This window comes from Aquila chrysaetos, chromosome 19 (assembly GCF_900496995.4).
Source record: "Aquila chrysaetos chrysaetos chromosome 19, bAquChr1.4, whole genome shotgun sequence".
NCBI lineage: Eukaryota > Metazoa > Chordata > Aves > Accipitriformes > Accipitridae > Aquila > Aquila chrysaetos.
In genome coordinates this window covers 21,395,922-21,410,763 of record NC_044022.1, presented here as the reverse complement: position 1 = coordinate 21,410,763, position 14,842 = coordinate 21,395,922, and positions in this window count along the sequence as shown.

Below are 14,842 nucleotides of genomic sequence, written 5' to 3'. Positions count from 1 at the left end.
AGCTTAACCGGTATTCCAGGCACCGAAGCATGGCTTTGCTACTAGCTGTGTACATCAGCTGCCCACGTTCTTTCTGAATAGTAGGCAGTGTTAGTCTGTGACCCGTTACCTTCCTCCAGATTCAGCTGTGACACTGGAAGAAGTTCACTCTCAAATGATGTTCTTCACTGCCTCTCTTCCGTGGATTCCTGACCCCTCATATCTGTCAGCTGAGTTGTTTTTGTAAACACTTCTAAACCCATCTCTGGCAAAGTGACCTAGAATGTGAAAATGAATTATTTAAACTTTCTAAGCCAAGTTGGCTGCTTTTCACTTAAATGGGTTAGGAAGCATTCCCACTGCCTCACCCGAAGAAACCCATGGAGTTGATATTTTAAAAAAAGGAAGAAAGAATAGCAGCCTTGGTGGGGAGACACAGTGACACAGGCAGAAGTGGTCACTTCTTCCACCAACAGCTGGCTCTGGAAGAGAACATCTGTCTATAGACTCTGGCAGATGGGCTGTTGGCCTGCGGAGCCTAAGACAGTAAGGTCTGTGGCTGGGACTGAGAGAAGAAACCCCAGGAGACCCAGGGTGGCGAGTTAAAAGTAGACTTACAGGACTCGAGGGCAGTGGCCCACATGTACCTGCCAGATACTTGTCCTGGAACATACACAAGGAGAGGGAAGTTAGCTGCTAGGTAAAGGAGGCAATTTGATCTGCTTAGCGTTTGGAGGGCTCTGCAGCGGAAAAGTTTCAGGGACCTTTAGCCCTTTGAAGAGCTTTTTCCTTTGCTCTTACACAGGAATGATCTAGAGGTGACACTGAATTGGTATTACCCTACTGATTAGCACAGGGACTCTCAGTTCTCAGCTGGGAGGATGTAGCCCTGGGGAACATTCACAACTAGGCAAAATAAGTGCTTTCTAACTTCGCACATTGCTGGGTAGAACACTTATAGCCACAATACATCACTTTGACCAATACTTAAAGATGATTCTATGAAAAATTAGACACGTACACGCATTCCAAGGCTATCCAGACTTACCATTGGCAAGGCCAAAATAGATTTTTGGAAAGAACATAAAACATTGTGCTTCAGATTTAAACCTAGTAGCTGGTCTATCAATATGACTTTCATATGGGATGCATTTTTCTACTTCTGCTTTCTGCAGGGCATCTTCTCCAGAAAAATGATAATGGATAAGATCAGGAACATCTCTACTATACAGATTTGCAAGTATGGATCAGCACTTACTAGAGGATGCTCTACACCATGCTCATCTGCATGATATAGACAAACATTCAGGAGGAGAGTGTGAGCTAGAGGAGCTTGATCTAAGTCCAACTAGGACGTGCTACTAAAGCAACCATGGGGCTGACAATGCCTCTGTTTTACACCTAAGAAAGCAGTGAAAGGTTAAATGAAGCACATATTGCTGATGCTCCTTTTCAGAGACCAATATTGGAGTTTCCAGACACAAAATAAACATAAATTCCCCTGTCCTTTCAACACTAAAACACTGGATGAGCATTCACAAGCATGCTATATAGTTTTATTGGCACCTTATTGGATCTTAAACACTTTCAAAGCTCTACAATGACTATCCACGGTTTTTGAGTCATGCTACCGTTTATTCTACACTCCCATAACTTCCTTAGTCTTTGCTAATAACCTCATTTTTCTCCCATTCTCTGCCATTTCCCAGCATGCTTTGTGAAGAAAACTGATGCTAAAAAATAACCTAATTTCTTTGCACTGTCTTCTCATCCTTTACCATTCCACTCACTCCCTGACTGCACCATGAACAGGATTCACAGGCAACTTACCATCATTACATTTCCTATACATCCTATGCAAAACATCATGTGTATAGGTTGGAAAGCTAAACAGATGCCAGATGGAAGGTTGTCCTGATTCCTTCCTCCTGTGAAATCATTCTGTACCCTGTTCTGTGGGACAAAATAGCATGTGATTATGTAAATAAAGATGTAATCCTAACATACATGCTATAGTTGAACAACTAGTACCCTTATTCCTTAGGTTTTCAGGGAAGAAGAAAGAAATAAATATATTACATGTAGAACCATCGTGAATCTTGACCCACCTGCTTGAATGCTCAGGCTGCTTGGACTATAAGGACAAATGATATTTATTGGCAGTACAAAGAGGTAATTGTCCCATAGCAACTGTCAGCATACATACTCTGTGCTGGAACACAGTTACTCAAGTATTTTCAGGTATTTTCAGGCAATTTAGATGGGATTCATTGCCCCCAGTGCCCTGTGTCCATAGCAGAGATGTCTCTGTCTCAGCTAATCACCTTGGGGTTCAAGTGCAACCAGTGGAGGAGGCAGCACCATTCATCTACTCTGGTTTAGACATTTACTTTAGGATGGGGAGATTTCTGTCCTATGTGTTTTGCTAAGAATGTAGTAAAGCGATGCAATACAGTCCAAGACTATTAATCTTACAATTGAAAAAGAAATAAAAAAGATTAGGTTAACTCAGGGCTTAATATTACAGTCTTTAGTTCTTCTCAGACCACATTCATACCTGATGTGAATAGGCCCCTGTTGAGCGGATCCTATTAAATAAAGTCTGGAATTTTCAAGTGTAAATTGAAAAAGATTTGCTTTGAAACAGTGCTGTGTTACATAGAAAGGTGACTAATTTCACAGTGCTGCACAGACACTGCATCAGATCAAGACACTGGTGAAGAGAAGTGCCAGTGCCTGGAATTGTAATAGAGAAAGTCGTGTGCAGATGTTACCAGAATGTCAGGATCAACAGATTTGAAGCAGCAGCAATCACTGCAGTCAAATGACTAACATCAGACAAGTTTACTGCCTCTCCTAAAAGTACTTGTGTGGATGGTGAAACACCAAGCTGAAGATTAGGTCCTCGTCCACAGACAAAATAATGAGTAGAGCACAAGTTGCTGCTGCTGAGCACAAAAGGGAGTTAGAAAAACTATTAAGCATATCTCTTGTCCTTGAGAAAAAGAGGTTTATTTCCATTCCACCAGGTATTCTCCTCCCTTTTTTTTTTTTTGAGAACTGATATTCTTGCATCTGGAGCCCTTTCTTTATCAGAATAAAACATTTTTGCCCATCTGCAAAAGCTTTTGGGCATCATGCCAGATCAACAGCATTTCCCAACGTATAAGGCATGTTTAGCAGAGAGGAGAAAACGGTTATGCAGAGGCACAGGGCACACAAGACAAGGCAAAGCTGTTGAGGTGCCTACAAAAGGCTTGGCAGAGTTCAGCGGGAACGCTGACTGGTTGCACTGAGCTGGAGCTTGTAAGGATTTCTATTCTTGATGAAACCCCTATAGCCATCTATATCCATTTCTGAGCGGCTCCGTTCAGCCACAGCCTGCATTGACAGATGCTTTAACCCTAGAGCAGGCACAGATAGATGTTTAATGGTGACAGGCACCTGAGCTAGTTCCCTGATAAACTGTTGTTGCCTTCTGACAGGGCTCAGTTTTCATACATTTGGGCAAAACAAGTTCAGTGAATACATAGTTCTCACCTCTCAAAGGTAGTTGCATTATTAATTACTGCTGTGTAGTAGTTTAATACTTCCACCTATTATCTCCTCACCTAGATTTCACTGGAGATAAACCAGAAATGAGACACCACACCAAAAAAAAGACCTGAAGAAACTGCAGCTCTGTAAATGACACCCTAGTTTCAAACATGAGGGTTGTTTGAGGGTAGGACAGGAGATCTAGAAGGACTTTTTCGAAGCAGGATATTTATCTCATAAGACTGTAATCACAGCTGTAACTGCTCTGTGTGGGTTCCAGGCTAGGATGGCACTTGTTAGCCGCTCCGTAAAATCAGTGGTTTTCTTTCTGTTCTGAAGGAATTCCTTATGAGGTGTTTAAATACCTCTTTCAAGAACTCCATCGGCTTAAGCACAATAGCATCCTTTGGTAAAAATAATCCTTAGATTACTGATGTAGCAATGATTGTCTTCTTTCTAGACTAAATGTAGTGGTATCTCAGGGCTTGGCTGTATATTACACCTTTCCTGGTGCGTTTTATCTGTTTCTTGTTTCTGTGGCATGAGAGATGTTAGACTATTTTGTATACATTATATTTTGGACATATTTGGGACATAAGAAGGGCTTATATTCTGGAAAGTTGTCTAATTTTTCAGGTTATACCAGCTGGTCTAATAAAAAAAATTGCCAATAAACCTTGTCTCACCAATACCCAGCTGAAGTGTAACCCTTTCTGTTTGAGCAACAGATGGTAGAAACCTGCTGCAGCCTGGAAGTTTTCTGCCTCCCTTGGGCATATTCAAAAAGGTAGTGATTTTTTTTCCTAAAATGTGGTAATTTACAGACACAAACAAAATAAAAGAATTCTACCAAAAAAGCGCATGCTTGCAACAGTGTGTTGGCTGCAGAACCTAGCTGAAGTTTTTCAACTAAAAGCATGAAAGAATCAAAACCAGAAGAATGAAGAATTTATAACAAAGGAAGCCCAGTGGCAGTGTTTATGAAAGAGGACAGTGGAAATCTCCACAGGGAAGTTTTTGTGACAAGTTATTTACCCCTGATTTTTCAAAATTTGTTTATCTGACAGTTATTATTTACTCATTGTACTATGGTGGCTCGGGAGCAGTTGAGCTTAGCAATGTATACACATGGGCAAATAACTTTACAATCTAAATCCAAGACAAAAGACAACAGACCTATATGGAGAGTGAGGAAACGATGCAACTGCGTTAGTCAGCAAGACAGCATGTATTGCCAAGTATTTTCTAGGCATCAGGGCCAAGGAGAGCTACGAGGAGGAATCTGAAGGAGAACAATGAACGGGGCTGATTGATAGTTATTTAATGGGAATAGTTTTTTCTGAAAACGTGGCAAATATGAGACAGAAGCAGGAGCCACTCTCTCAGTATGGATGATAGGAAGAGATAGGAAGGAAAAGTTGTGGACCTCAGGGAAGGTGAAGAGATACAGCTGAGGTTTGATGAACACAGAAGGAGAAGCCAGTAAAATAGTATAGATGCGGCTACGCATATAATATATGGATTGTGCAGAATAACTGCGTAGTTAGAGTTATCCATATTCTGAGTAAAGTTATCATGAGTTTCATACTCTTATGTAGTTTGATTGCAGACAATTTCCCCAGCTTGTTCATGAAAAAGTCCTAAAGCTTGCACAGAATTTTTGCCTGTGAGATGCATAGGAAAGACTTTATCCTAGAGGAACCTAAACAATTGAGACAGTCTGTATTTAAATAAATTCAAAAGAACTCAAAGAAGTCAAAACTGATACCCAGCATATGGGTCTGACTGACAAGCAAGATCATGGTACAGTACACGGTGATTGAGAAAGCGATAAACAGGTTTTGGTAGCGAAGGCTGAAATGTCTGCCTTAGTTAGATGGAGTATAAACCCACTACGCATCTGCAAAAGATGTCAAATCAGGGTGAGATTTTACTTTGAACAGAATGTTACGGCTCGGACGTCACTACAACATGTATGTATACATCTGAGCCAATCAATCACCCAAGCTCCCTTTATAGACAGTGAAGATCTATTAAGTGTTTTTTAGGGCAAAATCCATTTCATCCAGGCTAAATATCTGACACAGACCGGTTCTGAATAAAAAGGTCCCTAACCTTGGTCCCTGAAAATGCCTGTTTCTCTCCACTGACTACAAAAGGCAATTCAGATGGCTAGTTTAGCTGTAGACATCTATGCTACAGATGCCTAATGTTAGGTGAGATGACTCTCAAACCTCCAGGCAGATGTGGAGCAGAACTGGAATTCTCCAGAAAAGAACTGGTAGATTAATATACATGTGAGCGTGAGGCTTCCCAGAGATAAAGTGCAAAGAGAAGAAAAGTCTGTATGTTTTTGTGTATATGTGCTGCTCGTCAATCTATCACATATAAAATTGTTGCTTTCAGAAAGAATGGAGAAGTTCCTGCTCTGGATGGAGGCTCACACTGCATTGCACACTGGCTATACTAGCATAAGGAAAGCAACAAAGTGATTTCCCTGATGATTACAGTTAAGCCGAGTTCCAAGAATACTGTCTGTGTATCCAGCAAACTCTCTTGGACATGTACATTTCCTTTGGCTCTGAAGTACTAGGGCTACAAAATACCATATAAGTGCATGAAAAGTCCAGAGTTTTTTCCTTGAAAAGAATGCTTTCGTTGTTGTAAAGCTGAGTGCAGACATTAATATACATCTCTTTTACTGCTGGCAAGGACAGGTGGCCGTTCTGTGTACATGGCACATCTGCAAATAAAGCAGATCTGGCATGCAATTTTAAGTTCTCTCTTATTTCCCACCCAGATATCTCACAGCTGTGAATGAAGGGTATTTGGAGATAGGCATGTTTTTAAAATAGTAACTTTGATAAAGAAAGCCAAAGCTCAACATTTGAATTAGAATCTCACCACTGCAATAAACTGAATTGTGCCAGGATGAATCCTTTGAATGGATAAATAAGAATTGTGTGGAAAAATAAAACAATAAATGCTGTGAGGTAATAAATCTAAAGTCTTTGGTTGCATGGTAAATCACTGTATTGTGCCTATATGCAGGGAGAGGATGAAAACACTTTGTGACTTTTGGCCTCTAGAAGTAAATAAAGATTCATAAATTACGAGCAAAGGGGAGAAATAAGAAAAAGAGAATTTGTAGCTGCACTAATTCCTGTGGTTAGAAAGTATTTGGATAATGATGGGATATCAATAATAACCAGGAAGCAGAACAACAAACAACATAAAATAGCAAACTCAAAGGCAGTCAGCCCAGAGTTTTCCATCAAAGTCAGCTCAGGGGAAAAAAAAAAAAAAAAAAGCAGATTTTAAATAACTATGGTGGGTGAACTCACCACTGTGTTTCTGCAGGCTGATGACATGATGACTGCTGTGATTTCAAGGTGATGTAAAACCAGAGCAGCACACTGTTGACATGGACCCATTGTTTCATACCAGCGGAAATGCTGTTAACGGGACAGGTCCTGACTGATTCAGACCAGAATCTGTGATTGGAATTAGCCAACCGAAGCCGATTATTTGATCCTAGTGGAGACCTTTTAGTCCTCTAGCTTCCCCAGGCTGTAGATAAATCAAGCGTCAGGTAGCTGATACGGTGAAGGGCCAGAGCAAAGAGTGGCATGCGGAGGCTGTAATGAAATTCCTGAAGTCCATCAAATTTCTCCTTGGGCGGAGACAATACAGGACCAATTTATATATAAGTCCTGTGGGATCTATCCTGTAAGGTCATAAGCCTAAATTTGTGCAGACGACAGTGCGGAGCCAGGGTGAAGCAGTATGCTACAGCAATTGAATGTGCAGGTCATGTATCTGCAGCGGGGATGGCAACACATGATAATGCAGAAGGAGACAACGGATGGTAACTGGGCAAGAGATCCCTTGCGCCAAGACTCATGTCGATGATGTCACACCCTTGGCAGAGCTTTGTAAGTACTCTCAAATGCCTGTTTGGAGATGCAGACCACAGCTTTGGCCTGAGTTGCCTTCTGTTCCACTGAGTTATGAAAATGGCCTCAGGAAAGAGGTGTCCCCTGGCAAAATCTCCTGTCGCAGCACACTGGCTGCCCATCTCCACCCAAAGGGTGCTGTATAGCAGTAGCCCTGCCTACATCACATCCCTTCTCGAAATTGTTGAAACAGAAAAACTCCATGTACTTACAAATTATTTTATTTATTCTGTTAGAATAGCAGATTCCCTTGTTGCTTACGTTTTAATACCCATCTATGAATTTGAAAAAGTCATAGCAATTTGCCCCTACATGAAAAACTACCAAGCAGGGTTTTCTTTCCAGTCATCTCTGCCCCTTGTCCGAAGCTTGAAGACATTGGATTCGATACAGCATTATTATTTAATGATGTATTCTCCTGTATCAAGGCCATTAGCAGATTATGTAAGTACCTAAATGAAGCTCATGAGCACTCCTAACATCTTACTGAATTAACATTCAGTTAAATTTATGCTAAACTGTGTTAAACTGCAGAAGCCCAGCATCAGAAATAGGAACCCCTGGTTCCTCCTGTGCGTACTAGGAAAGCGCTAGGTCCCTTTCAGAAAGGAAATCTAAATTCATCCTGAGCATCATTTGGACGTCTGAGTCAAAGGTTTAGTAACATGTCTAGCCAAGCCACAGAACGTTTTCACATCTGGATGTGTCCCATTTGCTAAACTGCTTCAGTCTGTGAACAATTCCAAAATACACTCGGCTTTATTATTGTAAAAGAATGTAAAGTTATATAACCAAACGTGAAAGCACATATTGTGGAATATTTCAGAAAGAACAACATGTTAAAACTGCACTTTTAAAACAAGGTTTGAATTTAACGGAGAAAATGGCCTCAACTGGTCTGCATATGTCAATAGTTTACTTTACGTAATCGGCTGAAGGCAGAGCAGACTGCCAGGAGAACTGCTTTTAAAATTAAAATCACACCGGTGGAATGGGAGTAGCTTTCTAACCTTCAGAGCAGAGATGGGCCTAAGCCGCAAATGTCAGATCTGGGTTGTTCAAAAGCTTGAAGCACTTAGATCCTGGGGTATTGCCCCAGTACAGCTTTGAAGCAGATTTAGAAGTTATCCTCAAGGAATTATGGCTCTGTCTCTCTTTACAGTATACAAAGAAATCCTGAAAGGTTATAAAAATAAGATCTTGGGATGAGGTGGATTTTCTATGAAATATTAGCAATATCAAGGCTGACTTTGTCCTGGTTTTATTGAATGCCTTCTTAGGCTCTGAAAAGTATCCTGAGTGCTTCTTCATCCTTTACTTCTAAGTTGAGGGCTGCCAAAATATCAACAAAGCTCATTCCAGGCCCAGATATGTAGCTGTGTTAGGAGGGAGATTGTGGTACCGTGGAGAAATGCCAGCCCAGACCTTTCAGAGACCTTTTGGAAAGGCCTTTAACTTGCCCATATCTCAGATTCCTGCCTATAAAAAAGAGAAGTAGTCTTCCACCTTAGAACAGTACTGGGGGAATATGTGAGAAATATGTCTTTGCTTGCAAAAGGCACCACTTACTGACAAGACATCGTGGTAGAGAAAAGGTGTTAAAGATTTTCATACTCAGGCATAAGCACCAGGTTTAATATAAAAGAGAGGAGTAGACACCAGAGAGGACTCCTTTTTAATTCTTTGAGGTTTCTTTTATGTATCATAAAGATGGACCATCTGTAAGCTGTCTGTTTCTCTGGAGTTTTTATTATGCTGCAGAATTGCCTTTTTTTTTCTTTTTAATTTGGAGTTTAATAGTTCATCAGCTAATTGTGGTCCTCTCTGTCACTTTCTAGGCTTGACGAAAAGAACCCTTGTTTCCTGGATGAAGAACGGACAACTAACAATCCCCAGGATAACACCGCTCCCCATTTCTGCACTGCTATTATCTAAGGAGGATACCAGCATGCTTAATAAACCGTGGGCAAACTCTGCCTCCTAGATATGCAGCTTCCCTTAGATGCATTGAAGAGTATGAATGTGGTTCTCTTTGTGCAGATCTCTCTCTCTGGTTGCATTTCAGTAGCAGGCAGTCTCTGTGGTGGGAAACACAGCGGCCTTTCCCATTCTGTGCCACCAGGATTACACAAAGGAAGGGAAGTGAGGAATACGTCATCCAACTGAAACTACAGAGAAAATTCAGGAAGAAAGAAAAACATCTGAGTTGGAATGTAGCCACGTCTCAGAGGTTAACACCCTACTTCTGTGAAAAGTGCCATAGTCGTAATGACAAAAAAGTGGTCAAGGCCTCATGTTTCATTCAAAGGAAGGTTTTTCAATACAATTTCCATTTTAAAAAAATCAAAATTCAGAGCAATGCAGTTCTTTCTAGGCACACTAAAGTTATGGGTAAAATGCGCAACAAATAGGATACCTTTTTTGGTTAGGAAATCTTTAAAAATGTGGCATGTGTCAGAATCCAGTGAGTACATCAATTAATAATTCTCAGCCTATGGTTTATTTGTGAATCATTTGTTTGCATACTTTGAATTATGTGAATAATTCATGAATACATGAATTACTCATGTTGTGTGGCCGATTGCTTAAGGCTTTGTCTTCACTGCAAAAGGGATCTGTTCTTCACTTGGAGGTACCTGGGCCAGACCAGCTTTGATCCCCTCAGCTGCATTTCTCCTTGTGTTTGCAGAGATAGAAACCACTGTGCCTTGCTTCCATTAGGATTTATACTGGGATAGCCAGCTGGAGAAAGACAGCTATTTTAATGGAAAAAACCACTGGGCTTATGTTTGTTTTTTGTTTGCTTTGCAGCGAACATGTCATTTTTGTCCAAGACATTGTTTCAGCTCCCTAATTGAATGACGGAAATTTTTAAAGCAGAACAATGAAATGGCATTCTTCTGAAAAAAAAAAATCTGGTTGTCATCCAACTATTTGCAAATAATTCTGATTGCAGAAGCCAGAGTAAAACAAACTCATTAAAGTATTTGTGAATACATTTGGTATTTTTCAATAGATTCTGCTTACTACCACACTTAGGCATTGCTCTGCACAGAGAAGGGAATCCTATTTCCTGTCCAGCAACACCAGTTTCTCACCCATTTGATCCTACTCAGTAAATAAAGTCATGCACCATAGCAGCTCAGCCTTCCTCCCTCTTATGCTCCATGAAGCTTTAAACTCATTCTGATAAGAAACAAGATATCTGGAGGTAAGCAAGAGGCCCAGCTAAATATATAACTGAATTAAAAGCTCACTTTTTGAATGCCTTTCTTGTTATTTAAGGTCTGCTTGTCAAGTGAGGTGACATTCAGCATTGAGCTGGATCTCAGAATCTCAGCCTTAGTCATTTCTGCTTAATGCAATAACCTCTTGAATGAAATAGTTTATTTCCTGGCAAAGGGCTTAACAGAGAAATTAGACTGTGCTCTGGCATGGCACTTAAATTGGCTTCCAGAAAGCTTGTGATTATCTTCTGAAGCTGGCTGAGCCAAGAGTCTGTTCTTTATCACTGCTTCTTGGTCTGTTCTCTCCTTTTCATACCAGTTCCGCACAGAACTTCAAGCTAATGATTGGGACTGCTTGGGAAACTGCTCTAATTTGGTTCAGGACATCACTTCTAATTTTTTTGGAGCTTCATTTTGCTGATGCAGCCTGTGTCTTGTGCATATGTAGGAACCTTGATCATCATCTTCTGAAAAAATGACTCAAGCTCTTAACCAACTGCTAATAATCTCAGTTATTATCGATTATTCTTGCACCCATCTTTCCTTTCACCCATCTACTGCTCCACCCACTTACTCTTCCAAAGTCAACGTGCTGAACTTCACAATTTTCTTCTAGTCTAACACCCACTGAAGTCAATGGAAAGATTAATATTGACTTCAGTGTCTCTAGGTTATGGTCTAGGTCTAGAAGGACATTTTCAAGTTATGATACTCATCATAGCTTAAGTCATAAGTGCTTACCTCCAGGAGTGTAATTCACCATGCTAAGTAGGCACTTACTTAAAAAATAGAATTATCTTTTTCAGCTTCTGCAAAGAGAATTGTGTCTCATTCCAAGTAGATAGGTACCATTATCATCGGTCGAGGACACACTAATATCTCAACAGAGAAGCCAATATTCAACCAGTGTATTAGTGAAATTATCTTCTCTCTCTGAAAGGTTGTCCCTCCAGAAAAAGACTGGAACATGTGGGATGGAAGAGCTGTTAAAGCTTCCATTACTGCTGTTTATGCAATTCTTGTTTTTAATAATGTCCAAGAAGACACATTATTCTGTAAACATAAGCTTATCAGATGGACAGTCTGACCATGTAAAAGAGAAAACCACTTTCATTATCAATAGAATAAATCAATCACAAAGGACCATAGAATGACTTTCTTCTGTCTTTGAGACATACCCTCTATAGGTAAAGTGGTAGGTCATCTCCCCACCATTCATTTTTTAGTCTATTAGTTTGGAAATTCCCACAAACTCACAGACAATGCCAGGCAGTATGAAGTCTGTGACAGACATTCCCATGTAGGGAAGTGGGACTGCAAGTGTGAAACATTTTTCAGTGTGCTGCTGGCCAGTCTTGAAATCATTACAACTTGCAGTCTAGAAGTGAGTCACTAGGAGGTGAAAAACTTCAGATCCCTTTTTACTAATCCCTTGAGCTGATCAGGCCCTTTCCTCTCTTGGGCATGAATGAAAAAATTAATTTTCCAGACTGCTTAAAACAACATCTCCATCTAAGTATTTTTGCATATGTGGGCAAAACATGCAAAACCATTAAAGCAACAACAGAAAAGTCCAGGGAACGTGAGCTATTTTAAAGTGACCAAATGTCACAGAGGATCCTTCTTGAAACTTAGGCACTTTGCTGGAGAAAAAGACCCTTTCCATGGTTTGTTCCATCATCCTGGAGAACTAAGTCTACAACAGGAATACAAAACTGTTTAATTTTGGAGAGTGATCAAAAGTAGGAAGAAGCTCATAGAAACAACTTTTGCTCTATTGACTAACAACGGGATATTGAGTTAAGGGAAGAAAAATGCAGGAACCACTGCTTGCATGGTGCCATAAGAAAGGTGCTTCAACCCTGATCTGAACTGCTGGCAACTCCCAAGAAGTTTAGGTGTAGTTGGTCAGCACCAGGTTCCAAAGCTGAAGTCTACAGAGAAGTTACTGGCAGTGTGCAGGGAACTTGCTCTCCTCTCCCTTGCTTTCCAGCCACTAAATTGCTTTAAAGGAGAACCTAAAAATACAGAAAATGCTTCCTGATAAATATTTTTCCACGTACACCATTTCTGTACTTGTCATAGGGCTGTTATGAGAGTGAAATGTTCTACCCGCCACTCTCTCTGCTAAGAAGCCCAGCACATAATGACTCCGTTTGAGAGCCGGGAATTTGAATGTCAGTACATCCAAAGCAGAGGAAACCCAAAGAACTTCATAGCTCTAACAGGGATGTGGAAAAGCTTCCTGGTTTAAAAAAGTAATAATAATAATAAAAAAGCCTGTGAAAACTGGTAACTCCACATTTACGCCTGGTGTTATGTGATCCTTCCTCCCTTTGAGTTACAGTGGATACCTTGTTCCACCTTCAGAAAACATCCGGCTCAGTGGAAGGAGGATGTTTGTTCTGTTCTTCTGAAGAAGTTTGAAGCACAGCCCAGTCTGGGGCCCCGATGAAAGGATTCATGATGCCACACTCCCTTGAGGAGATTTTGAAGGAATCTAATTTGCTGTGAGATACAAATGAAACCGTTTACTTGAACAGGTTTTTCCCTTTTGTGTGTAATGCAATCCTCCTTTTAAGCTGGTGGATTCCTGTCGTCCAGTTTTGCTGAGGCACACACTGACCTGTTGTGCATATCCAGTTATAAGGTTTAAAAATACTGAGTGCTCTGACTAGCATGGCTGGGTTATTTGCAATTACAAATTACCAGAATTTTCAAATTTGCTGGCCAAATTTTTGGCCCTAGCAACATGTTTCTCAGCTGATAATCGAGGTCACCCGGATATTTTTAAGGCTGATGTCATTCTTTGTTTCTTTATGATGACCGCAGAAGGTATAAAAAGAGTTTCTGTCTGTCTGTTTTACATTTATCCTGGAAAAGAGATTGGAGAACTTGCAAGAGTCTTATATAAAGTAACCAAAAAATTAATCTTAACAGGACAAAGTATTTTGTCCACTGTTTAAAGCATAGAATTTTCATTTATTTCTGTTGTTGTTACCCATTAACTCCAATTTCTGGCACATACCCTGAAGAAAAACATACCTGTTCAAGATCCCATGCCTTATATTTATTTAGCAGAAACTGCTGAAAAATTCTCTGCTGAAACAAAGGAGAAAGCTGATTTCCAGATTTTTAACAGACAAACAACAATCAAACAAATTCCCAGACAAGAAGATTGTGATGCCTCTAAAAATACACAAGTGAAACCATGTCTGTCTCAGATGCCTGGTTCTTATATTGTTAAAACCAGGGCAGTTTATCTTCCTACACTGCACCACTGTGAGAAGATCTGTGGTGCTGTGTGCATCAAATTCCCCTGAAACTGCAATCTTGTCCTCTTTATCTAATAACTGGCCAACTGGGGCCATGCTTGGCTGCTATTGACATCAATGATTCTACTGAAGCGACTAAATAAACAGTTAAATGCCAGAAGCGCTCACCCACAGAAAAGCATCCCTACGGTCAGAATTACTTTAGTTTTACAGTAGCAGAAACGGAGTCAGACACTTGCTCCACATCATTCTCATCCATGCTAATGACAAGTTCACTGAAGATGGCAGCTTCTGCCTCTAAATGCAGGATGGAAATAAAACAAAAATTTTGCCTTCCAAGGTTTTTTCAGACTACATATTTGGCTTCCAGTGCTGGTCCTTATGTCTGTACTCCACTCTGGTGAGACCCCACCTGCAGTTCTGCGTCCAGGTCTGGGGTCCTCAGCACAGAAAAGACATGGACCTGTTGGAGCGGGTCCAGAGGAGGGACACAAAGATGATCAGAGGGCTGGAGCACCTCTCCTGTGAAGACAGGCTGAGAGAGTTGGGGTTGTTCAGCCTGGAGAAGAGAAGGCTCTGGGGAGACCTTACTGCAGCCTTTAGGCTTAAAGGGGGCTTATAAGAAAGATGGGGACAAACTTTTTAGTAGGCCCTGTAGCAATAGGACAAGGGGTGATGGTTTTAAACTAAAAGAGGGGAGATTCAGACTATATATAAGGAAAAAAGTGTTTACAATGAGAGTGGTGAAACACTGGTACATGTTGCCCAGAGAGGTGGTAGATGCCACATCCCTGGACACATTCAAGGTCAGGCTGGACGGGGCTCTGAGCAACCTGATCTGGTTGAAGATGTCCCTGCCCGTGGCAGG